Consider the following 13,541-nt stretch of genomic DNA (forward strand, 5'->3'; position numbering starts at 1 on the left):
TCCTACGCAATACGGTGCAGTTGATGAAAACAACGTCAAAGACATTGTAGGCAGAATAACATAGTATAAAGATGTATCTCCCCCCCAACAAAAAAAACATGGAAAATGAAACTTAATTTGAAATCATACTTTAAATAGGCCATTTTGTAGTTTTAATTTAAGTTAAATCAGTTAATCACTTCCGTTAAAAAAACAAAAATGTCTCCAAAGACAAAATAAACGGTTAAATTCAACACACCCATTGAAACCTAGCCAATTTGACTACTTTTTGCTTTAAATTTTTTAGGCAAATAATTTTTTAGACCCATTTGTTGATCAAAATTAATGAATAGAATAGCATAATTATTCAACAACTTTTTTAGTAATTAAAATATTTAATTGGAAATCAAACATAACTAAATAAATGGTTTAGGCCTAGATATCGAATCAACGATTAATACGTAATAATAAAATGTTCTTCGTGGGTTTTTATAATGTATAACTTTAATATAGTAAGTTAGCCCCTGATGCAATTTAAGTATTGTATTATAGTTTACCATAGCTTCCAATTTGTGATGAATTTTATCTGCATTTATCAAAATGATAATAGTATTCTGATACCGTCTCTCCTGTATCATATTCGCAAATGAACATAATATTCTGAAGCACATCATTAAGGTCTAAATTAGGTGATTTAATCTCGTAAGCTGCCTTGGAAACGGGTAGGACTTAATTCGATTCTATACCTAATGTCCCAACACCATTAAACTGAGCGTATTATTGGCCAGCTGTCGGTTGGTATAAGCCGAGAAAAGTATCGATGTGTGACGAACACGCGATACGCAATATTTGACAGTGTTTGATTGATATGACCTATATCTCGATAAAGAAAATCATCTCACCAGGGCGAAATATGATTTTAATCAACTTTAGTGCTACTGAAATATGTCATAATGCAAAAGCAATAAAATGATTTTTATATCATAAATCAGATTATTATGTACTCCACATGATACAAAAGCGCAAGCGATGCACCATAATGTAAAATAACCAATACAGACCATACTTTATTATACAATTATTATTTATTATTATAAGCCTGTAATGTAAGTTACATTGGAATACAATAATATTGGTTTAATCCCGATGATTATCACCAGAAATTGGTACAACAGTTGACACAAAGTTCAAGCAACAACTTACCACATAATTTTTGTTATGATTTTTTTAATGATGTGGTTATGCAATTTTTATTTTTGAAAATGCAGCCAGATAAAATTATGTAGAGTAGAACTCTAAAAACAATTGATACAGCGCCACCAACAATTTAAATCATTAGCGATAATTAATCATTTTTATTTTGTATATTAATTTGACAATCGAACTGTATAAATGCGTCTGACACTGAAGTTTTCTAATAAACAATTGTCAACTGTCATCGGATACATTCTATATGCCACTTCATTATTCGTATACAATTTGAATCATCAATCATCATTTAATGTCAACTTATTTCGATATCCTGAATCTACGCTTCCGTAAATTTTCCTGGCGAGATGGGTAACAATGTTCTAACATAGATATGTATTGTAACAAATTACCATTATTACAAAAAGAAAATCAAGGAAAAATTAATTCAAATACGATGTGATTGTTTTGTGGTTATGGCGTTTCAAATGTCATTAACACCGTGTGCGGAGGACGGTGTGTGTTCAATTCGATTTCTAATTTAATGTGTTTATAATAATTATTAGCATAAAATATCTACTATAAAGAACAGTACTCGATTCGTCAACAATGGATCGGTGAATCGCTAGATACGATAGCGATCAGTGCCTTATTCTTGATGTGTGTGAATAATAATTATCGTTCGTATAATGACAACTTTAGTAGCAAAGTTAGGATAATAACTTAATGGGAAATGGGAACTAAGAAAATGAGTCAATTAGCTTCCAGGAAAAATGAATTCATTTTCCTGGCAAATTTGTCATTGTCTTGTATTTATTGTCTTTTGTGACATTTTTAAAAGATTATCTTTTTTTCTCTGTTTTTCGTCCTCTCGTCTCTCTCTCTTATTCGTGTTAAAGTCAAAGTCTACGGGTTTTTTTAATATCAATACAACACCGTGGAAAAACAATCGTTGTCAGAAATCACAATTAACCATTACAAATTTAAATCAAATTAAAACTCTGTGTGATGTGACCATATATGGCCATGATGATGTAATATCACTAGCATATTTGGGTACATCTATCAATATCATATTTGGGCACATCACACTTTTTGGTCAAACTAGATTGATAATGTAGACGTATCAATCGAAATTGAGTTATACGTACACAGTGTTCACTCTAATTTAAAATATATACATGGTATAATTATATTGATATATTGTTTATCCTAATAATATTTTAATAATTAGGTATCGTAGGTATGCCTTTAATGTAGTCACTGAATAAAGCTATCATCATTAATTGAGTATTCCGAGCAAAAACAGACCAACATCCCAAATAAATACTACTCTTGTCATCCGCCATTTGACAGGTTCATGACAGTCTTCTTCCTCCATAATTAGCTGGGAAAATGTATTTTATTTATTTTAATCTTTCTGCCAAATAAGCAATCCTTTTCCTTCTTCTTGTTTTCCCATCATATTTCCTTTATCACAATGTTCATAGTTCTCTTTCTCTATGTCCTATCCATTACTTTTCTAATCCGCTATATATCCTTTTGGCTATTAGCTTCTCCTCATCAATAAATCCCCACTCCTTTCGTGAGATTTAAAAAAGATGACTAGGTAATCAATAAGTAAATAATACCATACATTTCTCATCATTGTTTCATGTGCAACACTAGAATAATACTAAATAAACAAACCATGGAGAAGGAATGCTTGCATTTGCTCTTTCTATAATTTTAATTTATAAATTGTTTTAATATATTTAAAATTATGCATTTCTGTTAAAAGAAAGTCTTGTAGCATTGGGCTCACTTTTGGCAATCCGTAACATTCTGTTTTATATTTTATTGTGGTTTTTTCTAAAATTGTTATGCCGAAATTGAATAAATCAAATCAAGATGTCCTAAATATACCGTTTAGAATTATATTAATTTATTAATAACCTCACAATCCTTCAAAATGACGGTGTATCTAGTGACCACATTCACACTTGCTTCGTTTCACGGAACAGAAAACGGCATTCTATGAATTTCCATTACCAAATGTCGTCTTCCGTTCCGTGAAACGGAACAAGTGTGAATGGACCTTATCTTTACATTATTTTCGCATTGGACACTTTCTGTAAGTAAAAGAAACTTCTATTTTGTATGAAGGTTAGAAATAGTACATGTTAAGTGCGTTAATAATATTCTCTATTATGAATGAACATTATTATTTCTATATTTTTTCTCCCGGAACACTCATTTTGTGCGATAAATATCCCTAGTATTAACACATTTTATTTGTTGTTGTTTTGTTTTTGGGGATTTTTTAACATTTGGTCCAGTTTAATTATCGTTTAGAAGTGAACCAACCTGCAAAAGAAATAGTCTCGTCCAATCGTTTGCAGCTCTCTCGCTCTCGGCATGCGCCATCGGTCTGAGACCCGATTACAAGTCCAATGCGATTGTGGCGTAAACCCGTTCATGCTGTGTAGGATACGCACGTTCACTATTGTCGGCCCGACCCAGCTGCTGTTATAGACATGCTTGAAGGGGCTAGTTAAGTAGTTCTCACTGGATATCTAGTCACGGGACATTTTTCTGAAGGTTATTAAACTATTTTGAGCAATTGAAGACGACAAAAATTGTTTTATAACAGAAGAAAATTTAACTTGGAAGTAAATCTCTAGAGGTGATTTATTGTGACGTATTTTAGGGATTTTTGTTCGCATTTTTAATTTCTCAATTGTGATAAATACATTGATTTACATACAAGTGTACCCATCTCTAAGGAATGTATTCGTAAACTCGTTCTATTTCATACAGGTAAGTCATCGAACATTCGTATTTTACTAATCTTCGTTACGTCAAAATGTTTAAATAATGAACGTTAATTAATTTGAATTATTTTAAAAATATATAAAAAGGAATTTGTGGTGTATGATGTAATTGTTTAACACAACGTGAATACAAGTCGATCAATCATGGCCGACCGGGCCTAATTCATTAAGCTGTGAAATAATTGAATATTCTGTGATTTAATCAATTGCCTTTGAGCAAAGAATCCGTCTGTCATCAGCCTTTGTATTATAACGTTTTCTGTAAATCGTCAGAACTCTATTATTATAGGCCTACCAAAATTGACAAATCTTAGCTTTGGTCCTCACAGCTGTGCAATTTATTTACCCCACATATACTTTAATTATTTTAATTTTCATGCTTTATTAAATTTCCATAATTAGTTAAGCGAATTTAGATCCATCTCATGACACCTGCTAAATGTATCTCATAATAATATCGTTATCAAATTAGTGAACATAACATAAAGCCCATGTGTCCGAATATCGCAATTGTAACAACCCATGAGTGCGAATGTAATTTTCTTGAATAATCAATGTTCTTCAGTCAGTATGCTTTGTGTATAATCAAACATTATTTAATCATGATAATAATGGTAATGACTATGAATAATATTATTATCATAATTGTATATATTATAATTATCTTGTTCTCAATACGATTTTTATCAAAATAAATTTATTAAAATAAGAGTAACTTAAATAGTTTTGATTTTGTTTAATTTTTTTTGTATTATTATTATTTACAGTCATACCGTATTATTGCAATAATACATTAATAATCACGGTGTTACACTGTCATTCATATACTTTTATTATTTTATCATAATAATAATTATTGCTGATATAATTAGACTTAAATATTAAAATTGCTGATTTGGTTAATTTCGATTATTATTTTGCCAATACGGGTCATGTAATTATAAAATAGATAAGCACCTGATGTGAAGATGACAGATTTAATAGCTAGTGATAAAAACGTCACAGCCAAAACAACGCACGCGTTTGCTAATCTGTATTGTTTTGATTTAATTGAATTCTGAGTTAACATAACATAGTCAGTGATCCACATTGGGCGAAAACGGTTGAACGCTTTTATCCAACCGATTCTCTTAGTTTTGTATCTCCCACATATAAACATTATTCGGCCAGTATCATAGGCAAATTCCATAATACAGCATCTCATGTGTATCACATGTGATGCCTGTATCATAAAAGCGTGTGTTAAGACAGGTTAGGTAAGGGTCTTATTGATACACATGTGACAAAATGTAAAAATGTTGATACAGTACTGAAGATCGGCTACCTCTATTTTTCAAATTATAATATTTATATTTCTTTTTTTTTGTGATGGATCAGTTTTCTTCATCAATTGAGTGATTCCTAAGGGACACCACAATTCATCTTCCAATCAACTGCAGCAATACATGTTTTATCCTGGCAAATTATCATTTTTCCTTTTTGCTTTAATAATAAATCAAATCATAATTATATTTTTTTCTGAGGAGAAAACCAATTTCGGTCAGAATTATAAAAAATATGGCATTATTTATTTTTAAATAATGCATAATATAAACAGCAGGATATTTAGTAGATTAATTATTTAATTTGGAACAAATTATAACTTTTTTTAAATGTTAATATATGTATATTTTATTTAGTTCCAAAAAAAGTGAATTAGGCCTACTTACTTAATCTTTCTAAATTTTTTCCCACGAAATCTTTTATTAAATGATGATCTTGTGATTACAAAAATGTTTGATGCCAGGTGACGATACCTGTCATTAGCAGCGGCATAATATTAATATGAACTACAAAGTAAAACCATTTGATATGTTCCATTTTTTTTATTCAGATGCGACAAATAATTCGACGGGTGCTTCGGGTTGTTTACTGTGTCAAATATTTGTCCATTTTTAACACTCCCAATTTTCTTGTGAAGACTTGATTCGCACCCCATCATTTATCTCCTTCTTTGACTCTGTTAAACGTTATTTTGTTTCATTTTTGCTCATAACTAGAACACACTTTTGATAAAGGTTGGCTGAAGAGCCAATAGTCTTTCCCGTGAAAAGGTGGACTGTTATAGAAGTCGGCTACACCATTCCTCAACCGATCTTAATGTAATCACTGCTATAGTATGCAGTTTATAAATAAATCACAATGTTTTGGGGAGAAAAGTAGCACATAAAATGTACAAGCCACATTCCAGCCTGTTTCAAAGTGATTTATTATGCTTTTTACAAACATTATTATACTAAAATATTGTCCAGAACCAATGTACGTGAGTTCTTAATAGGAGCCACAATAAAAAGAACAAACGTATTAATCATTTTGCTTGTGTCTTTGGTTGATTGATATTTTTTTAAACTTGGTCAGTTTGAATCAAATTAATCAAATTACGAAAAAGACATTTTCCTCCCGCGATCTATTTGTCTACTCACATTCGATTCAATATGAAAGGTTTTACGCGTTACGGTGTGTGATATTATGATAAAAAAAAAGATTTTCTTAGTTGGTCTTTCGGTTTCAAATTTAACGTTAATAAAATAGTAAAACCATAGCCGTGTCGACGTACGTAGGCCGAATCGATATTATGACGTATGAATTACACACATTTATATTTTTGTAATGCATTACGTTTAGCCTTTAGCTGTATTTTGTTTTATACCCAAATAAGAGAAACTGAACAGAATACTTTTCAAAATTCATAAAGCGACAGAGGGCGTGCTATTTAATATTTTGGCCTGTGTTAAAGATACAGATAACTCGAGATTTGAACAAGCTTTTGTGATGAATAAAAGATTTTGAAAATCTATAGGCATTGTCTTTTGGTATATATCTATCTATCTATCGTTTGGATGTCATCGTGCAATAAAACATACAATATACAGAGCAAGAAATATTCTTGGAAAATGTTTTGAGCATTTTGCCAAAATACCAGAAATTCAAACAGTTGTTTTTTAAATTAAAACTTAATTATAAAAAAAAATAAAATTAAGTAGATACTGTGATAGGTTAATAAATATAACATTTCTGAACAATGTTCAGAAGATTTATTCGTACAAATTAGTTTCATATGTAAAGAATTATCCACGTCAATTATTATACGCTTAATAAATGTGTTATAATTTGTAGATTTATTCAACACAAACGTAACGCGTTCAAAATACAGCTGGCTTACTCGTATGCCCCAAAATAAATAATAGTGGATCAATATCTATTTATGTCGAGATTGGTGAGCACACATTGTTAGTACGTCGTATGATATAATATTGCAAATTATTGAACACGATGAGTTTACTTATAATGACGTCGTGATTTTAGTTCATGGAGTGATAGAAAGCATTTTCTAATTAGGGTATAAATGCTTTCAGCAGAAAGACCAACATTATCTTAGTTAAACACTATACTTCAGTTAATTAATTATGCTAATTATCATTTCTGACACAAGAAACTTGTGTAATAAAGTAATTTAAGAGACAAAAAAACAAACAGAAAATAAATAATGAAAATAAAACGAATAAGCCAATTTTAAACGCAAATTTTAAAAGTAGAGGAATATAGATAAATAGGTTTTTTTATGTAGATTTAGTAATAATAGTTAGAAAAGATTTGATTATGGAAATATGCCTATTAATATCTGACCTGGTCTTTTCTTGTATAATCGTCGATCTATGACATTGATATAATCACCAGTAATGTAACAATGTTATTCTGTAGTACAATGTAATATAATTAAGCCTAGCAAACTCATTTTCGTACTGAATAGGAAGAGGATAATATCTCCACTGATTTAGATTGTAATTTTAGATTTTACGGAAATTGTCTACGTTCTCAAGCATTTCAAACATACTTTAAAATGTTTGATCATATTTTCCTTATTTACGTCGAATGCTAAATAATAATGTAGCATCTTCGTCTAATAATAACAATAACCATCATCATAACAACAACAAATGTTTATGTTAGTTAACATTACAAATCAATATTAATTTTTTTTTAATCCATAAATAATTTGTTATTTTTTAAATTAACTGTTTGTTTAGTTTGTATTTGATTATAATCATTTGTAAAACTAGAAGTTTTGTTCTGTATTCCTTAAAATTGTTAAATTGTGTTATGTAAAAATAATATATGGTAGGCCTATGTTAAAATATGTGTTATGTAAATATATGTGTTATGTAAACATAATATGTGTTATGTAAAAATGTCTGTTCTGATGAACAGACGAAATGTTTGCTTGTTTTAATGTTTCATATTATTACTACCAAATTATTATTTGTTTCACATAATGTATGAAAGCTTATCAATTGTTTGTTTTGTAAGCCAATTCATTTAGTATTTACACGTATATAAGCTGAATTTGAAGCTGAATAAATAGACCAGATGACATTGTATATTCAGGTTGAAGACACCCCACTGTACATCAATGTATACGTTTTATATTTTATCCATTCTCCGCACATTAACGGTTGGCTAGAGATTATTTGCATATTTTTACATTACAGTGACATAAGATCATTGAAATCCTGCATCTTCATGTCACCCTTGAGAGGCATTCCATCCAAGACAACCCGAGTCTTCCCTCTCTGTGTACACATATTTTATCGTTGGTTAATCATACTTAAACCCTTTAACCACTACTTTTTGTTACGCTTGAATCTAAATAGTTCCCATAGTGGTGGTTTTCTTTTAGTAGTTTACGGATCATTGCACGGTGAATTTGCCCTTTCAAGGCGCGGAATTAACTGCAATTTTTGTATTGTAACGTTTCAGTGTTATTTTAGTAAAAGGTTATAAAACATGTAGTTAATTCCCATTTTGTATCATCTAATTTTCGCTATCAATGTTTCCATTATAATAACATCCCGATGTGATTTGTTTCTAGGTTACAAAGCTTTCTTTAGCAAGCGACCAAAACAAAAGATTGAGATTCTATCAATCGTTTGGAATTACAATCCTTTAATAAAATAACAAATAATAACTAATAATAATGTAATAATCAATCAAGTAACCAATAACTAAGATAATTAATAAGGTAATCAATGGCATCTATGAATATGAGTATGTTTTTCTCACTTTTCGTTATGTTAAAAGAGGTATTCCGTGTAGACCTACATTTTGCCAATTTTTATTTACATTAGTGGTCCAAAAATAAATCAGTTGTTTCCCAAGCTGTAGGACCTAACCAGGGTTGTCTTTCTGGACCTTTATTTAAACAAATCTTGTGTTAATCACTGGTTCTACGAGGTTTAAATTTGTTAAATTTGCTTTTCCTAAAATCATCATTTACCTTAGATTCTTGCATTTGGTGGCAATATACCTACAATACATACATAAGAAGATTATTATACAGAAATAGTTTTCTTTCCATCCGTGAGATGGGAAGGGGTTCAGAATGTGAACATTTATCCCAAATTAGAATTTCCATTTTAATTTTGAAAAAGATGTATAGGCCTACCTGAGTTTTGTAATTTGATTTGTCATAAAGTGTAGCCTCGTTATCAACTATAAACTCTAAAGACATACCGAATTCAACATTTTCTTGAATTCTTCAAACACCTCAACGTCTTAATACTGTTAATTTGATGAAAACTAAATAACAATTTTCTAAGAACGTAATCAAAAAACACAAAATATATCTTAAATGTATGTGAACAGAATTAGAAATTCCAAATCAGTCAACGGTTGTCACTTATGTTTAGAATGTTCTTGTGAAATAGTTGAAATTGAATTAGCGGCGTTGTTTGATGGTAGATGCTAATATTCTACATTGAAAAGTATCCCTTTTAACAATATATATTCAATACACTCAGTCCGTTTAGTTTTACATATACATTGCTTCATAGTATGAAGCATGTAGGCATTGTATTGTTGTTTATTATTGTCGTATATTCTTGTAAGAAGTTATTGCCATCATCAAGTAGATTTCAGAATTTCTAAAATCACTCACATTCTTTAGTACTTTCTTTCGAGTTTTCTCCAAAGTCTGTTAATAATAATAATTCTTTATTTTCTCTTATTTAAGTTTTAAATTGGTATTGGAGTGTGGTATTTGGATCTCAGAACCTACTCCTAACAAAAACAAATCTTTAAGATACTTAATAATATTATTATTAAGTATTCATAAGTTTGCCATAGTATTCGTTTGATATTTTTTACAAATTATAAAGCATTTGGGTTGAAGTTGACATTTCTGTCTGGACACGTCATTACATGTTTTGAGGGAAAGTTTTTTGAAATCCTAATCTTACCTGGTTGTTTGAAACATATGTTTTTGTGGAATGTTGTACATGCAAATGAAAAAGACGGGGCAACATCCTACGTTTGCCTTTACCATTATCAGTAACGGCACACTGGGGGGTTTTATCCTCTTTCAACCTCACTCAATATTACAAGTGTATTCCTATACCTATGTGTACTTTAGACAGGTGTTTTACTTTACCTTGATGGCTGTTTTACCTAACTGTCCATTTTCACCAGGTGTCTCTTCATAATATTTTATAGAGCATAACCTTCATCGGTGAGGAATCTGAGGCTTTAAAATGGTTGTATTTTAATTATGATTATGCCACCCTTGCAGTTATTATTTCAGTAAATATGTCTAGTATTTCTATTAGTTCTTTTAACATGTATTGAATGGTCTGTCTCAATTATGCTGATGATGGTAATGTACATGGTCATACAATGGTAGTACATAACGAATGTGAAATAATTTAATATTTTCGGTTAGATTTAATGCTTATTTTGTGAGTATCGTATACTGAATTAAGTTTTCTCTGAATTATTTTAATTGTATAACAATTGATGGTGCCACATTTTATTAGCAAGCAGTGTTCCAGACGGAGAGAAAAATATTTTCTATATTGTATTCCGTCTGTTGTATAACATCACCGTCTCCTTCGTATACGGTACTCCATATTTAATAATGAATTATGCACATAACAACAATAGAATACTTGTTTTTAATCAAAACTCGTGCAGTGTGAAAACAAAACTAGGTCTGAAAAACAATGCAACTTTAGATTCTGTTTATCTAGATGACCAATATCATTTGTTCGTTCTAGCCTGACAATCAATATGAACAAAAATGTTCCAAGGTTAATTTGTGTTATGGATAGCAACAAAAAAATAATATGTTAAGCATGGCTGTGGAGTTTATGCATATTTTATGTCACAAATAAATGTTTAATTTCATATTATTTGTATAATAAATTCAAGCTTAATTGTTTAACACATTATTGAAGTCTTATTAGCCTTAAGAAAAATAATTGTATCTGCAAAATATCCAGTATGAGTATACATATGACAAAGCAATGGTAAATGAAGATACAGATTAACCCAAATAATAAGAAATCGATGGTTCGATCTATTTCATCATAGATTATAAATACTATTTGTGTCACACGAAAGCATGAAATATCTAAATCGACCAATGGGTGTGGCTGGTAACTGCATATGCAACGTTTGTTGCTATGAATTTTGACCTTTCTAACACTCCATATGACCTCTGGATCATGCTTAAGTTTAGACGCCCTGAAATATAGTAAAAGGCCTATACTTAATATTACTATTGTATATGTAATGCACAGTGTCTGTAACAATATGACGTATTAACATCAGTTTATGACTGTCATACAATATTGTGACCCGATGTCATGTTCAATAATCAGTCATCCGTAATTAAGTTTGTATGCTTGTATCCCACTTGTGTGAATCACTCAAACGCAAATTACGATTTAATAAGTAACGCTTATAAATTGCTTGGACTCTTCAACCTGATAAATGTATTAGTTCTGAAAAATGAATGGCTATCATAATAGGTAATTATTGATCGGCAACATATCCACGACAGTTATTTTGAAACCTTGTAACAATAGTTACTATACAGTACTGTGCAGCACAATGAGTAGGCCAATTTGATGAAAATTATAAATATTCTTTATTGGTTATGAAACACATTCTTTTATATCCAAAAATGTGCATTTGATTTAATCTTAAACTTAAATTGTACAATGTTTTTATCCTGTAAAAATATGTTTTATAAAAAAAAAAAATTTTTTTTAAATGGCATGGCGTGAAGTTGCAATGATTTCATGTTATAGAGGGCGTGCTTTGTTAACCGTCAGTGGCGCTTTCCAGTGATATCAAAGTGGTCACATGCTAGTTTGTAATGAATGTATCTTGGAGTCGAACTGCCTGCGATTAATTTCAGCATAATGTAAACGGGACTCTATAATAATACGTTATCCTGTAGACAAATTATCAGAATAAAAAGTAACTCTATACCACAAATTGGATTGGACAAACAAATTGGTTGAGTACTGACAACTAAAATGCGCTAATGTATGATCAATCAGAACCCGACAGAGACAGGGTGTTAGGGATAATTTAATAACCGACTATTTTGTGATATAGACAGGGTATTAAGAATAATTTAATAACAGACTATTTGTTTAACAAATGGAATGAACTATATATTCGTCATATATTTCACTTAAAAAGTTATTCTATACAGTTTACATACATCTTGTAGCATAGTCTCCTTAACCCAAACATTTGAAACATTCTATAACGGTATGTAGACGACAAGAGACGATCCCAAAAAGTAATACTATAGTCACTTTTGATAAATTCAATCAACTGTTTACCTAATTACATATGGCAATTGTAACAATTTTAATAGTACTTATCAAAAGATTATTTCCTAATAGACTGGATCGTTTCTCATATTTACAGAACCATTTTGTCACCTAAAATGGCCAAATTAATTTCCAAAATCTAGTTCATGAAATCAATAAATATTTTAATTGACAGTCATAAAATAACGCTTATGATAGATCTACCTATACATGGAATTAAAGTTTGGTTCCCACATGGACGCGACGCAACGTAAGCGCGCCGCGAACCATGACGCGATGGATCACCCCAGCTGTTGCTTACGCGGCTTAAGCAAAATGTAAGTGAGAGTTGGCCAACGCCTAGTCGTTGCCTTGTGCCCACCAATCTTAGGATGTTCAACAAAAATGTAGAGCATTAATATACAGGCTGTCTGTAAAATCAGAAAAAAGCGAATGTAGGTTATATCAATTGTTAGCAATAGTATGAATAATACTAAACATAGGGCTAATGTTGACGTCAGAGTGCGTCAGCTTTACTTGAGCTAACAGCGTTATTTTTTTTTTCAGAACATTTATTTCTCTTCTTTTTTTCTTCCAACTAGTCCAGTTGAATTATACAGACTACAGCGAAATATTAGCACGCTGTGTCTGATTCGATTATTTTACCTTTTTATTGTTACGATTTATTTATGTTCTTTAAAGGATTAGTAATATGTTCTTGGAAAGTGTATTATGAGAGTGAGGTTCAGATCAGAGGCGTTAATCAACGTATTACAGTGTATAGATATAGAAACTGTTATGTAACGATATCCGAACTACTGTATGACAGTGTCACATTGTGCCAAGGAATCAAATACTGCAGTATTTTTTTTTAATGATTAATTCTTCGAAATAATATATTATTGATGTACTGTAGTAA

At 30.5% G+C, this 13,541-nt stretch overlaps 1 protein-coding gene across 2 annotated transcripts in view; it reads left to right on the forward strand.

The window, feature by feature from the left end:
* The window catches only part of LOC144854069 (acetylcholine receptor subunit alpha-like 1), a 38,827-nt gene that overhangs the window by 9,042 nt on the left and 16,244 nt on the right, over nucleotides 1-13,541 (forward strand). The window contains exon 1 of one of the 2 annotated variants that reach the window (XM_078711952.1): nucleotides 3,608-3,966. The exons of the other annotated variant lie outside the window; for it this stretch is intronic. The gene's annotated coding sequence lies outside the window, so the exon portion shown is untranslated. Of the gene's footprint in view, nucleotides 1-3,607; nucleotides 3,967-13,541 lie in introns of those variants that run through there. 2 annotated transcript variants of the gene reach the window in all.

This window comes from Antedon bifida, chromosome 10 (genome assembly GCF_963402885.1).
Source record: "Antedon bifida chromosome 10, ecAntBifi1.1, whole genome shotgun sequence".
NCBI lineage: Eukaryota > Metazoa > Echinodermata > Crinoidea > Comatulida > Antedonidae > Antedon > Antedon bifida.